Genomic DNA, 15399 nt, shown 5'->3' on the forward strand with positions numbered 1-15399 from the left:
GCCTTCATCCGTGGTCCGTGTACATGTTGCACCAGTAGGTTTCTTTGGGGCCCAGTAGCCATGGCCTTCGGCTGTGGTCACTATACATGTTGCACCAGTAGGTTTCGTTGGGGCCCAGTAGCCATGGCCTTCGGCTGTGGTCACTGTACATGTTGCACCAGTAGGTTTCTTTGGGGCCCACCAGCCATGGCCTTCATTCGTGGTCACTGTACATGTTGCACCAGTAGGTTTCCTTGGGGCAGCCATTGCCTTCATCCGTGGTCACTGTACATGTTGCACCAGTAGGTTTCTTTGGGGCCCACTAGCCATGGCCTTCATCCGTGGTCACTGTACATGTTGCACCAGTAGGTTTCTTTGGGGCCCAGTAGCCATGGCCTTCGGCTGTGGTCACTGTACATGTTGCACCAGTAGGTTTATTTGGGGCCCAGTAGCCATGGCCATCGGCTGTGGTCACTGTACATGTTGCACCAGTAGGTTTCTTTGGGGCCCACCAGCCATGGCCTTCATTCGTGGTCACTGTACATGTTGCACCAGTAGGTTTCTTTGGGGCCCACTAGCCATGGCCTTCGGCTGTGTTCACTGTACATGTTGCACCAGTAGGTTTCTTTGGGGCCCACTGGCCATGGCCTTCGGCTGTGGTCACTGTACATGTTGCACCAGTAGGTTTCTTTGGAGCCCAGTAGCCATGGCCTTCGGCTGTGGTCACGGCACATGTTGCACCAGTAGGTTTCTTTGGAGCCCAGTAGCCTTGGCCTTCGGCTGTGGTCACTGTACATGTTGCACCAGTAGGTTTCTTTGGAGCCCAGTAGCCTTGGCATTTGGCTGTGGTCACAGTACATGCTGCACCAGTAGGTTTCTTTGGGGCCCAGTAGCCATGGCCTTCGGCTGTGGTCACAGTACATGTTGCACCAGTAGGTTTCTTTGGGGCCCAGTAGCCATGGCCTTCAGCTGTGGTCACTGTACATGTTGCACCAGTAGGTTTCTTTGGGGCCCACTAGCCATGGCCTTCATCCGTGGTCACTGTACATGTTGCACCAGTAGGTTTCTTTGGGCCCAGTAGCCATGGCCTTCGGCTGTGGTCACTGTACATGTTGCAGCAGTAGGTTTCTTTGGAGCCCAGTAGCCTTGGCCTTCGGCTGTGGTCACTGTACATGTTGCACCAGTACGTTTCTTTGGGGCCCAATAGCCATGGCCCTGGGCTGTGGTCACTGTACATGTTGCAGCAGTAGGTTTCTTTGGAGCCCAGTATCCTTGGCCTTCGGCTGTGGTCACTGTACATGTTGCAGCAGTAGGTTTCTTTGGAGCCCAGTAGCCTTGGCCTTCGGCTGTGGTCACAGTACATGTTGCACCAGTAGGTTTCTTTGGAGCCCACTAGCCATGGCCTTCGGCTGTGGTCAGAGTACATGTTGCAGCAGTAGGTTTCTTTGGAGCCCACTAGCCATGGCCCTGGGCTGTGGTCACTGTACATGTTGCACCAGTAGGTTTCTTTGGGGCCCACTAGCCATGGCCTTCATCCGTGGTCGCTGTACATGTTGCACCAGTAGGTTTCTTTGGGGCCCAGTAGCCATGACCTTCGGCTGTGGTCACTGTACATGTTGCACCAGTAGGTTTCTTTGGGGCCCAGTAGCCATGGCCCTGGGCTGTGGTCACTGTACATGTTGCAGCAGTAGGGTTCTTTGGAGCCCAGTATCCTTGGCCTTCGGCTGTGGTCACTGTAAATGTTGCAGCAGTAGGTTTCTTTGGAGCCCAGTAGCCTTGGCATTCGGCTGTGGTCACAGTACATGTTGTACCAGTAGGTTTCTTTGGAGCCCAGTAGCCATGGCCTCCGGCTGTGGTCACAGTACATGTTGCAGCAGTAGGTTTCTTTCGAGCCCACTAGCCATGGCCCTGGGCTGTGGTCACTGTACATGTTGCACCAGTAGGTTTCTTTGGGGCCCACCAGCCATGGCCTTCATCCGTGGTCACTGTACATGTTGCACCAGTAGGTTTCTTTGGGGCCCACTAGCCATGGCCTTCGGCTGTGGTCACTGTACATGTTGCACCAGTAGGTTTCTTTGGAGCCCAGTAGCCATGGCCTTCGGCTGTGGTCACTGTACATGTTGCACCAGTAGGTTTCTTTGGGGCCCAGTAGCCATGGCCTTCGGCTGTGGTCACTGTACATGTTGCACCAGTAGGTTTCTTTGGGGCCCACCAGCCATGGCCTTCATCCGTGGTCACTGTACATGTTGCACCAGTAGGTTTCTTTGGAGCCCAGTAGCCATGGCCTTTGGCTGTGGTCACGGTACATTTTGCACCAGTAGGTTTCTTTGGAGCCCAGTAGCCACGGCCTTCGGCTGTGGTCACAGTACATGTTGCAGCAGTAGGTTTCTTTGGAGCCCAGTCGCCTTGGCCTTTGGCTGTGGTCACAGTACATGTTGCAGCAGTAGGTTTCTTTTGGGCCCCCCGCCATGGCCTTCATCCGTGGTCACTGTACATGTTGCACCAGTAGGTTTCTTTGGGGCCCACCAGCCATGGCCTTCATCCGTGGCACTGAAAATGTTGCACCAGTAGGTTTCTTTGGAGCCCAGTAGCCATGGCCCTGGGCTGTGGTCATGGTAAATGTTGCACCAGTAGGTTTCTTTGGAGCCCAGTAGCCATGGCCCTGGGCTGTGGTCAGGGTACATGTTGCACCAGTAGGTTTCTTTGGAGCCCAGTAGCCATGGCCTTCGGCTGTGGTCACAGTACATGTTGCAGCAGTAAATTTCTTTGGAGCACAGTAGCCTTGGCCTTCGGCTGTGGTCACAGTACATGTTGCAGCAGTAGGTTTCTTTGGGGCCCACCAGCCATGGCCTTCATCCGTGGTCACAGTACATGTTGCAGCAGTAGGTTTCTTTGGAGCCCAGTAGCCATGGCCCTGGGCTGTGGTCACTGTACATGTTGCAGCAGTAGGTTTCTTTGGAGCCCAGTAGCCATGGCCTTCGGCGGTGGTCACAGTACATGTTGCAGCAGTAGGTTTCTTTGGAGCCCAGTAGCCTTGGCCTTCGGTTGTGGACACAGTACATGTTGCAGCAGTAGGTTTCTTTGGGGTCCACCAGCCATGGCCTTCATCCGTGGTCACTGTACATGTTGCACCAGTAGGTTTCTTTGGGGCCCAGTAGCCATGGCCTTCGGCTGTGGTCACTGTACATGTTGCACCAGTAGGTTTCGTTGGGGCCCAGTAGCCATGGCCTTCGGCTGTGGTCACTGTACATGTTGCACCAGTAGGTTTCTTTGGGGCCCACCAGCCATGGCCTTCATTCGTGGTCACTGTACATGTTGCACCAGTAGGTTTCTTTGGGGCCCACTAGCCATGGCCTTCATCCGTGGTCACTGTACATGTTGCACCAGTAGGTTTCTTTGGGGCCCACTAGCCATGGCCTTCATCCGTGGTCACTGTACATGTTGCACCAGTAGGTTTCTTTGGGGCCCAGTAGCCATGGCCTTCGCTGTGGTCACTGTACATGTTGCACCAGTAGGTTTATTTGGGGCCCAGTAGCCATTGCCTTCGGCTATGGTCAGTGTACAAGTTGCACCAGTAGGTTTCTTTGGGGCCCACCAGCCATGGCCGTCATTCGTGGTCACTGTACATGTTGCACCAGTAGGTTTCTTTGGGGCCCACTAGCCATGGCCTTCGGCTGTGTTCACTGTACATGTTGCACCAGTAGGTTTCTTTGGGGCCCACTAGCCATGGCCTTCGGCTGTGGTCACTGTACATGTTGCACCAGTAGGTTTCTTTGGGGCCCAGTAGCCATGGCCCTGGGCTGTGGTCACTGTACATGTTGCAGCAGTAGGTTTCTTTGGAGCCCAGTATCCTTGGCCTTCGGCTGTGGTCACTGTACATGTTGCAGCAGTAGGTTTCTTTGGAGCCCAGTAGCCTTGGCCTTCGGCTGTGGTCACAGTACATGTTGCACCAGTAGGTTTCTTTGGAGCCCAGTAGCCATGGCCTCTGGCTGTGGTCACACTACATGTTGCAGCAGTAGGTTTCTTTCGAGCCCACTAGCCATGGCCCTGGGCTGTGGTCACTGTACATGTTGCACCAGTAGGTTTCTTTGGGGCCCACTAGCCATGGCCTTCATCCGTGGTCACTGTACATGTTGCACCAGTAGGTTTCTTTGGGGCCCAGTAGCCATGGCCATCGGCTGTGGTCACTGTACATGTTGCACCAGTAGGTTTCTTGGGGCCCAGTAGCCATGGCCTTCGGCTGTGGTCACTGTATATGTTGCACCAGTAGGTTTCTTTGGGGCCCACCAGCCATGGCCTTCATCCGTGGTCACTGTACATGTTGCACCAGTAGGTTTCTTTGGGGCCCACTAGCCATGGCCTTCGGCTGTGGTCACTGTACATGTTGCACCAGTAGGTTTCTTTGGGGCCCACTAGCCATGGCCTTCGGCTGTGGTCACTGTACATGTTGCATCAGTAGGTTTCTTTGGAGCCCAGTAGCCATGGCCTTCGGCTGTGGTCACTGTACATGTTGCACCAGTAGGTTTCTTTGGGGCCCAGTAGCCATGGCCTTCGGCTGTGGTCACTGTACATGTTGCACCAGTAGGTTTCTTTGGGGCCCACCAGCCATGGCCTTCATCCGTGGTCACTGTACATTTTGCACCAGTAGGTTTCTTTGGAGCCCAGTAGCCATGGCCTTTGGCTGTGGTCACTGTACATGTTGCACCAGTAGGTTTCTTTGGAGCCCAGTAGCCATGGCCCTGGTCTGTGGTCATGGTAAATGTTGCCCCAGTAGGTTTCTTTGGAGCCCAGTAGCCATGGCCCTGGGCTGTGGTCACAGTACATGTTGCAGCAGTAGGTTTCTTTGGAGCCCAGTAGCCTTGGCCTTCGGCTGTGGTCACAGTACATGTTGCAGCAGTAGGTTTCTTTGGGGCCCACCAGCCATGGCCTTCATCCGTGGTCACTGTACATGTTGCACCAGTAGGTTTCTTTGGGGCCCACCAGCCATGGCCTTCATCCGTGGTCACTGTACATGTTGCACCAGTAGGTTTCTTTGGATCCCAGTAGCCATGGCCCTGGGCTGTTTTCACAGTAAATGTTGCACCAGTAGGTTTCTTTGGAGCCCAGTAGCCATGGCCCTGGGCTGTGGTCACGGTACATGTTGCACCAGTAGGTTTCTTTGGAGCCCAGTAGCCATGGCCTTCGGCTGTGGTCACAGTACATGTTGCAGCAGTAGGTTTCTTTGGAGCCCAGTAGCCTTGGCCTTCGGCTGTGGTCACAGTACATGTTGCAGCAGTAGGTTTCTTTGGGGCCCACCAGCCATGGCCTTCATCCGTGGTCACTGTACATGTTGCAGCAGTAGGGTTCTTTGGAGCCCAGTAGCCATGGCCCTGGGCTGTGGTCACTGTACATGTTGCAGCAGTAGGTTTCTTTGGAGCCCAGTAGCCATGGCCTTCGGCGGTGGTCACAGTACATGTTGCAGCAGTAGGTTTCTTTGGAGCCCAGTAGCCTTGGCCTTCGGTTGTGGACACAGTACATGTTGCAGCAGTAGGTTTCTTTGGGGTCCACCAGTCATGGCCTTCATCCGTGGTCACTGTACATGTTGCAGCAGTAGGTTTCTTTGGGGTCCACCAGCCATGGCCTTCATCCGTGGTCACTGTACATGATGCACCAGTAGGTTTCTTTGGGGCCCAGTAGCCATGGCCTTCGGCTGTGGTCACTGTACATGTTGCACCAGTAGGTTTCGTTGGGGCCCAGTAGCCATGGCCTTCGGCTGTGGTCACTGTACATGTTGCACCAGTAGGTTTCTTTGGGGCCCACCAGCCATGGCCTTCATTCGTGGTCACTGTACATGTTGCACCAGTAGGTTTCTTTGGGGCCCACTAGCCATGGCCTTCATCCGTGGTCACTGTACATGTTGCACCAGTAGTTTTCTTTGGGGCCCACTAGCCACGGCCTTCATCCGTGGTCACTGTACATGTTGCACCAGTAGGTTTCTTTGGGGCCCAGTAGCCATGGCCTTCGGCTGTGGTCACTGTACATGTTGCACCAGTAGGTTTATTTGGGGCCCAGTAGCCATTGCCTTCGGCTATGGTCACTGTACATGTTGCACCAGTAGGTTTCTTTGGGGCCCACCAGCCATGGCCTTCATTCGTGGTCACTGTACATGTTGCACCAGTAGGTTTCTTTGGGGCCACTAGCCATGGCCTTCGGCTGTGTTCACTGTACATGTTGCACCAGTAGGTTTCTTTGGGGCCCACTAGCCATGGCCTTCGGCTGTGGTCACTGTACATGTTGCACCAGTAGGTTTCTTTGGGGCCCAGTAGCCATGGCCCTGGGCTGTGGTCACTGTACATGTTGCAGCAGTAGGTTTCTTTGGAGCCCAGTAGCCTTGGCCTTCGGCTGTGGTCACAGTACATGTTGCACCAGTAGGTTTCTTTGGAGCCCAGTAGCCATGGCCTCTGGCTGTGGTCACACTACATGTTGCAGCAGTAGGTTTCTTTCGAGCCCACTAGCCAAGGCCCTGGGCTGTGGTCACTGTACATGTTGCACCAGTAGGTTTCTTTGGGGCCCACTAGCCATGGCCTTCATCCGTGGTCACTGTACATGTTGCACCAGTAGGTTTCTTTGGGGCCCAGTAGCCATGGCCATCGGCTGTGGTCACTGTACATGTTGCACCAGTAGGTTTCTTGGGGCCCAGTAGCCATGGCCTTTGGCTGTGGTCACTGTATATGTTGCAGCAGTAGGTTTCTTTGGGGTCCACCAGCCATGGCCTTCATCCGTGGTCACTGTACATGTTGCAGCAGTAGGTTTCTTTGGGGCCCAGTAGCCATGGCCTTCGGCTGTGGTCACTGTACATGTTGCACCAGTAGGTTTCTTGGGGCCCAGTAGCCATGGCCTTCAGCTATGGTCACTGTACATGTTGCACCAGTAGGTTTCTTTGGGGCCCACCAGCCATGGCCTTCATCCGTGGTCACTGTACATGTTGCACCAGTAGGGTTCTTTGGAGCCCAGTAGCCATGGCCTTCGGCTGTGGTCACTGTACATGTTGCAGAAGTAGGTTTCTTTGGAGCCCAGTAGCCATGGCCTTTGGCTGTGGTCACGGTACATGTTGCACCAGTAGGTTTCTTTGGAGCCCAGTAGCCATGGCCTTCGGCTGTGGTCACAGTACATGTTGCAGCAGTAGGTTTCTTTGGAGCCCAGTAGCCTTGACCTTCGGCTGTGGTCCCAGTACATGTTGCAGCAGTAGGTTTCTTTGGGGCCCACCAGCCATGGCCTTCATCCGTGGTCACTGTACATGTTGCACCAGTAGGTTTCTTTGGGGCCCACCAACCATGGCCTTCATCCGTGGCACTGAAAATGTTGCACCAGTAGGTTTCTTTGGAGCCCAGTAGCCATGGCCCTGGGCTGTGGTCACGGTAAATGTTGCACCAGTAGGTTTCTTTTGAGCCCAGTACCATGGCCCTGGGCTGTGGTCACGGTACATGTTGCACCAGTACGTTTCTTTGGAGCCCAGTAGCCATGGCCTTCGGCTGTGGTCACAGTACATGTTGCAGCAGTAGGTTTCATTGGAGCACAATAGCCTTGGCCTTCGGCTGTGGTGACAGTACATGTTGCAGCAGTAGGTTTCTTTGGGGCCCACCAGCCATGGCCTTCATCCGTGGTCACTGTACATGTTGCAGCAGTAGGTTTCTTTGGAGCCCAGTAGCCATGGCCCTGGGCTGTGGTCACTGTACATGTTGCAGCAGTAGGTTTCTTTGGAGCCCAGTAGCCATGGCCTTCGGCGGTGGTCACAGTACATGTTGCAGCAGTAGGTTTCTTTGGAGCCCAGTAGCCTTGGCCTTCGGTTGTGGACACAGTACATGTTGCAGCAGTAGGTTTCTTTGGGGTCCACCAGCCATGGCCTTCATCCGTGGTCACTGTACATGTTGCACCAGTAGGTTTCTTTGGGGCCCAGTAGCCATGTCCTTCGGCTGTGGTCACTGTACATGTTGCACCAGTAGGTTTATTTGGGGCCCAGTAGCCATGGCCTTCGGCTATGGTCACTGTACATGTTGCACCAGTAGGTTTCTTTGGGGCCCACCAGCCATGGCCTCCGGCTGTGGTCACTGTACATGTTGCACCAGTAGGTTTCTTTGGAGCCCAGTAGCCATGGCCTTCGGCTGTGGTCACGGCACATGTTGCACCAGTAGGTTTCTTTGGGGCCCAGTAGCCATGGCCCTGGGCTGTGGTCACTGTACATGTTGCAGCAGTAGGTTTCTTTGGAGCCCAGTAGCCTTGGCCTTCGGCTGTGGTCACAGTACATGTTGCACCAGTAGGTTTCTTTGGGGCCCAGTAGCCATGGCCTTCTGCTGTGGTCACTGTACATGTTGCACCAGTAGGTTTCTTTGGGGCCCAGTAGCCATGGCCCTGGGCTGTGGTCACTGTACATGTTGCAGCAGTAGGTTTCTTTGGAGCCCAGTAGCCTTGGCCTTCGGCTATGGTCACTGTAAATGTTGCAGCAGTAGGTTTCTTTGGAGCCCACTAGCCATGGCCCTGGGCTGTGGTCACTGTACATGTTGCACCAGTAGGTTTCTTTGGGGCCCACTAGCCATGGCCTTCATCCGTGGTCACTGTACATGTCGCACCAGTAGGTTTCTTTGGGGCCCAGTAGCCATGGCCTTCGGCTGTGGTCACTGTACATGTTGCAGCAGTAGGTTTCTTTGGAGCCCAGTAGCCTTGGCCTTCGGCTGTGGTCACAGTGCATGTTGCACCAGTAGGTTTCTTTGGAGCCCAGTAGCCATGGCCTTCGGCTGTGGTCAGAGTCCTTGTTGCAGCAGTAGGTTTCTTTGGAGCCCACTAGCCATGGCCCTGGGCTGTAGTCACTGTACATGTTGCATCAGTAGGTTTCTTTGGGGCCCACTAGCCATGGCCTTCATCCGTGGTCACTGTACGTGTTGAACCAGTTGGTTTCTTTGGGGCCCAGTAGCCATGGCCTTCGGCTGTGGTCACTGTACATGTTGCACCAGAAGGTTTCTTTGGGGCCCAATAGCCATGGCCCTGGGCTGTGGTCACTGTACATGTTGCAGCAGTAGGTTTCTTTGGAGCCCAGTATCCTTGGCCTTCGACTGTGGTCACTGTACATGTTGCAGCAGTAGGTTTCTTTGGAGCCCAGTAGCTTTGGCCTTCGGCTGTGGTCACAGTACATGTTGCACCAGTAGGTTTCTTTGGAGCCCAGTAGCCATGGCCTTCGGCTGTGGTCAGAGTACATGTTGCAGCAGTAGGTTTCTTTGGAGCCCACTAGCCATGGCCCTGGGCTGTGGTCACTGTACATGTTGCACCAGTAGGTTTCTTTGGGGCCCACTAGCCATGGCCTTCATCCGTGGTCGCTGTACATGTTGCACCAGTAGGTTTCTTTGGGGCCCAGTAGCCATGGCCTTCGGCTGTGGTCACTGTACATGTTGCACCAGTAGGTTTCTTTGGGGCCCAGTAGCCATGACCCTGGGCTGTGGTCACTGTACATGGTGCAGCAGTAGGTTTCTTTGGAGCCCAGTATCCTTGGCCTTCGGCTGTGGTCACTGTACATGTTGCAGCAGTAGGTTTCTTTGGAGCCCAGTAGCCTTGGCCTTCGGCTGTGGTCACAGTGCATGTTGCACCAGAAGGTTTCTTTGGAGCCCAGTAGCCATGGCCTCTGGCTGTGGTCACACTACATGTTGCAGCAGTAGGTTTCTTTCGAGCCCACTAGCCATGGCCCTGGGCTGTGGTCACTGTACATGTTGCACCAGTAGGTTTCTTTGGTGCCCACTAGCCATGGCTTTCATCCGTGGTCACTGTACATGTTGCACCAGTAGGTTTCTTTGGGGCCCAGTAGCCATGGCCATCGGCTGTGGTCACTGTACATGTTGCACCAGTAGGTTTCTTGGGGCCCAGTAGCCATGGCCTTCGGCTGTGGTCACTGTATATGTTGCACCAGTAGGTTTCTTTGGGGCCCACCAGCCATGGCCTTCATCCGTGGTCACTGTACATGTTGCACCAGTAGGTTTCTTTGGAGCCCAGTAGCCATGGCCTTCGGCTGTGGTCACTGTACATGTTGCACCAGTAGGTTTCTTTGGGGCCCAGTAGCCATGGCCTTCGGCTGTGGTCACTGTACATGTTGCACCAGTAGGTTTCTTTGGGGCCCACCAGCCATGGCCTTCATCCGTGGTCACTGTACATTTTGCACCAGTAGGTTTCTTTGGAGCCCAGTAGCCATGGCCTTCGGCTGTGGTCACTGTACATGTTGCAGAAGTAGGTTTCTTTGGAGCCCAGTAGCCATGGCCTTTGGCTGTGGTTACGGTACATGTTGCACCAGTAGGTTTCTTTGGAGCCCAGTAGCCATGGCCCTGGGCTGTGGTCACGGTAAATGTTGCCCCAGTAGGTTTCTTTGGAGCCCAGTAGCCATGGCCCTGGGCTGTGGTCACAGTACATGTTGCAGCAGTAGGTTTCTTTGGAGCCCAGTAGCATTGGCCTTCGGCTGTGGTCACAGTACATGTTGCAGCAGTAGGTTTCTTTGGGGCCCACCAGCCATGGCCTTCATCCGTGGTCACTGTACATGTTGCACCAGTAGGTTTCTTTGGGGCCCACCAGCCATGGCCTTCATCCGTGGTCACTGTACATGTTGCACCAGTAGGTTTCTTTGGATCCCAGTAGCCATGGCCCTGGGCTGTGGTCACAGCAAATGTTGCACCAGTAGGTTTCTTTGGAGCCCAGTAGCCATGGCCCTGGGCTGTGGTCACGGTACATGTTGCACCAGTAGGTTTCTTTGGAGCCCAGTAGCCATGGCCTTCGGCTGTGGTCACAGTACATGTTGCAGCAGTAGGTTTCTTTGGAGCCCAGTAGCCTTGGCCTTCGGCTGTGGTCACAGTACATGTTGCAGCAGTAGGTTTCTTTGGGGCCCACCAGCCATGGCCTTCATCCGTGGTCACTGTACATGTTGCAGCAGTAGGGTTCTTTGGAGCCCAGTAGCCATGGCCCTGGGCTGTGGTCACTGTACATGTTGCAGCAGTAGGTTTCTTTGGAGCCCAGTAGCCATGGCCTTCGGCGGTGGTCACAGTACATGTTGCAGCAGTAGGTTTCTTTGGAGCCCAGTAGCCTTGGCCTTCGGTTGTGGACACAGTACATGTTGCAGCAGTAGGTTTCTTTGGGGTCCACCAGTCATGGCCTTCATCCGTGGTCACTGTACATGTTGCACCAGTAGGTTTCTTTGGGGCCCACTAGCCATGGCCTTCATCCGTGGTCCGTGTACATGTTGCACCAGTAGGTTTCTTTGGGGCCCAGTAGCCATGGCCTTCGGCTGTGGTCACTATACATGTTGCACCAGTAGGTTTCGTTGGGGCCCAGTAGCCATGGCCTTCGGCTGTGGTCACTGTACATGTTGCACCAGTAGGTTTCTTTGGGGCCCACCAGCCATGGCCTTCATTCGTGGTCACTGTACATGTTGCACCAGTAGGTTTCCTTGGGGCCCACTAGCCATTGCCTTCATCCGTGGTCACTGTACATGTTGCACCAGTAGGTTTCTTTGGGGCCCACTAGCCATGGCCTTCATCCGTGGTCACTGTACATGTTGCACCAGTAGGTTTCTTTGGGGCCCAGTAGCCATGGCCTTCGGCTGTGGTCACTGTACATGTTGCACCAGTAGGTTTATTTGGGGCCCAGTAGCCATGGCCATCGGCTGTGGTCACTGTACATGTTGCACCAGTAGGTTTCTTTGGGGCCCACCAGCCATGGCCTTTATTCGTGGTCACTGTACATGTTGCACCAGTAGGTTTCTTTGGGGCCCACTAGCCATGGCCTTCGGCTGTGTTCACTGTACATGTTGCACCAGTAGGTTTCTTTGGGGCCCCCTGGCCATGGCCTTCGGCTGTGGTCACTGTACATGTTGCACCAGTAGGTTTCTTTGGAGCCCAGTAGCCATGGCCTTCGGCTGTGGTCACGGCACATGTTGCACCAGTAGGTTTCTTTGGAGCCCAGTAGCCTTGGCCTTCGGCTGTGGTCACTGTACATGTTGCACCAGTAGGTTTCTTTGGAGCCCAGTAGCCTTGGCATTTGGCTGTGGTCACAGTACATGCTGCACCAGTAGGTTTCTTTGGGGCCCAGTAGCCATGGCCTTCGGCTGTGGTCACAGTAAATGTTGCCCCAGTAGGTTTCTTTGGAGCCCAGTAGCCATGGCCCTGGGCTGTGGTCACAGTACATGTTGCAGCAGTAGGTTTCTTTGGAGCCCAGTAGCATTGGCCTTCGGCTGTGGTCACAGTACATGTTGCAGCAGTAGGTTTCTTTGGGGCCCACCAGCCATGGCCTTCATCCGTGGTCACTGTACATGTTGCACCAGTAGGTTTCTTTGGGGCCCACCAGCCATGGCCTTCATCCGTGGTCACTGTACATGTTGCACCAGTAGGTTTCTTTGGATACCAGTAGCCATGGCCCTGGGCTGTGGTCACAGTAAATGTTGCACCAGTAGGTTTCTTTGGAGCCCAGTAGCCATGGCCCTGGGCTGTGGTCACGGTACATGTTGCACCAGTAGGTTTCTTTGGAGCCCAGTAGCCATGGCCTTCGGCTGTGGTCACAGTACATGTTGCAGCAGTAGGTTTCTTTGGAGCCCAGTAGCCTTGGCCTTCGGCTGTGGTCACAGTACATGTTGCAGCAGTAGGTTTCTTTGGGGCCCACCAGCCATGGCCTTCATCCGTGGTCACTGTACATGTTGCAGCAGTAGGGTTCTTTGGAGCCCAGTAGCCATGGCCCTGGGCTGTGGTCACTGTACATGTTGCAGCAGTAGGTTTCTTTGGAGCCCAGTAGCCATGGCCTTCGGCGGTGGTCACAGTACATGTTGCAGCAGTAGGTTTCTTTGGAGCCCAGTAGCCTTGGCCTTCGGTTGTGGACACAGTACATGTTGCAGCAGTAGGTTTCTTTGGGGTCCACCAGTCATGGCCTTCATCCGTGGTCACTGTACATGTTGCACCAGTAGGTTTCTTTGGGGCCCACTAGCCATGGCCTTCATCCGTGGTCCGTGTACATGTTGCACCAGTAGGTTTCTTTGGGGCCCAGTAGCCATGGCCTTCGGCTGTGGTCACTATACATGTTGCACCAGTAGGTTTCGTTGGGGCCCAGTAGCCATGGCCTTCGGCTGTGGTCACTGTACATGTTGCACCAGTAGGTTTCTTTGGGGCCCACCAGCCATGGCCTTCATTCGTGGTCACTGTACATGTTGCACCAGTAGGTTTCCTTGGGGCCCACTAGCCATTGCCTTCATCCGTGGTCACTGTACATGTTGCACCAGTAGGTTTCTTTGGGGCCCACTAGCCATGGCCTTCATCCGTGGTCACTGTACATGTTGCACCAGTAGGTTTCTTTGGGGCCCAGTAGCCATGGCCTTCGGCTGTGGTCACTGTACATGTTGCACCAGTAGGTTTATTTGGGGCCCAGTAGCCATGGCCATCGGCTGTGGTCACTGTACATGTTGCACCAGTAGGTTTCTTTGGGGCCCACCAGCCATGGCCTTCATTCGTGGTCACTGTACATGTTGCACCAGTAGGTTTCTTTGGGGCCCACTAGCCATGGCCTTCGGCTGTGTTCACTGTACATGTTGCACCAGTAGGTTTCTTTGGGGCCCACTGGCCATGGCCTTCGGCTGTGGTCACTGTACATGTTGCACCAGTAGGTTTCTTTGGAGCCCAGTAGCCATGGCCTTCGGCTGTGGTCATGGCACATGTTGCACCAGTAGGTTTCTTTGGAGTCCAGTAGCCTTGGCCTTCGGCTGTGGTCACTGTACATGTTGCACCAGTAGGTTTCTTTGGAGCCCAGTAGCCTTGGCATTTGGCTGTGGTCACAGTACATGCTGCACCAGTAGGTTTCTTTGGGGCCCAGTAGCCATGGCCTTCGGCTGTGGTCACAGTACATGTTGCACCAGTAGGTTTCTTTGGGGCCCAGTAGCCATGTCCTTCTGCTGTGGTCACTGTACATGTTGCACCAGTAGGTTTCTTTGGGGCCCACTAGCCATGGCCTTCATCCGTGGTCACTGTACATGTTGCACCAGTAGGTTTCTTTGGGCCCAGTAGCCATGGCCTTCGGCTGTGGTCACTGTACATGTTGCAGCAGTAGGTTTCTTTGGAGCCCAGTAGCCTTGGCCTTCGGCTGTGGTCACTGTACATGTTGCACCAGTACGTTTCTTTGGGGCCCAATAGCCATGGCCCTGGGCTGTGGTCACTGTACATGTTGCAGCAGTAGGTTTCTTTGGAGCCCAGTATCCTTGGCCTTCGGCTGTGGTCACTGTACATGTTGCAGCAGTAGGTTTCTTTGGAGCCCAGTAGCCTTGGCCTTCGGCTGTGGTCACAGTACATGTTGCACCAGTAGGTTTCTTTGGAGCCCACTAGCCATGGCCTTCGGCTGTGGTCAGAGTACATGTTGCAGCAGTAGGTTTCTTTGGAGCCCACTAGCCATGGCCCTGGGCTGTGGTCACTGTACATGTTGCACCAGTAGGTTTCTTTGGGGCCCACTAGCCATGGCCTTCATCTGTGGTCGCTGTACATGTTGCACCAGTAGGTTTCTTTGGGGCCCAGTAGCCATGACCTTCGGCTGTGGTCACTGTACATGTTGCACCAGTAGGTTTCTTTGGGGCCCAGTAGCCATGGCCCTGGGCTGTGGTCACTGTACATGTTTCAGCAGTAGGGTTCTTTGGAGCCCAGTATCCTTGGCCTTCGGCTGTGGTCACTGTAAATGTTGCAGCAGTAGGTTTCTTTGGAGCCCAGTAGCCTTGGCATTCGGCTGTGGTCACAGTACATGTTGTACCAGTAGGTTTCTTTGGAGCCCAGTAGCCATGGCCTCCGGCTGTGGTCACAGTACATGTTGCAGCAGTAGGTTTCTTTCGAGCCCACTAGCCATGGCCCTGGGCTGTGGTCACTGTACATGTTGCACCAGTAGGTTTCTTTGGGGCCCACCAGCCATGGCCTTCATCCGTGGTCACTGTACATGTTGCACCAGTAGGTTTCTTTGGGGCCCACTAGCCATGGCCTTCGGCTGTGGTCACTGTACATGTTGCACCAGTAGGTTTCTTTGGAGCCCAGTAGCCATGGCCTTCGGCTGTGGTCACTGTACATGTTGCACCAGTAGGTTTCTTTGGGGCCCAGTAGCCATGGCCTTCGGCTGTGGTCACTGTACATGTTGCACCAGTAGGTTTCTTTGGGGCCCACCAGCCATGGCCTTCATCCGTGGTCACTGTACATGTTGCACCAGTAGGTTTCTTTGGAGCCCAGTAGCCATGGCCTTCAGCTGTGGTCACTGTACATGTTGCAGAAGTAGGTTTCTTTGGAGCCCAGTAGCCATGGCCTTTGGCTGTGGTCACGGTACATTTTGCACCAGTAGGTTTCTTTGGAGCCCAGTAGCCATGGCCTTCGGCTGTGGTCACAGTACATGTTGCAGCAGTAGGTTTCT

This window comes from Ambystoma mexicanum, chromosome 9 (genome assembly GCF_040938575.1).
Source record: "Ambystoma mexicanum isolate Mex_15411 chromosome 9, UKY_AmexF1_1, whole genome shotgun sequence".
Taxonomy (NCBI): Eukaryota; Metazoa; Chordata; class Amphibia; order Caudata; family Ambystomatidae; genus Ambystoma; species Ambystoma mexicanum.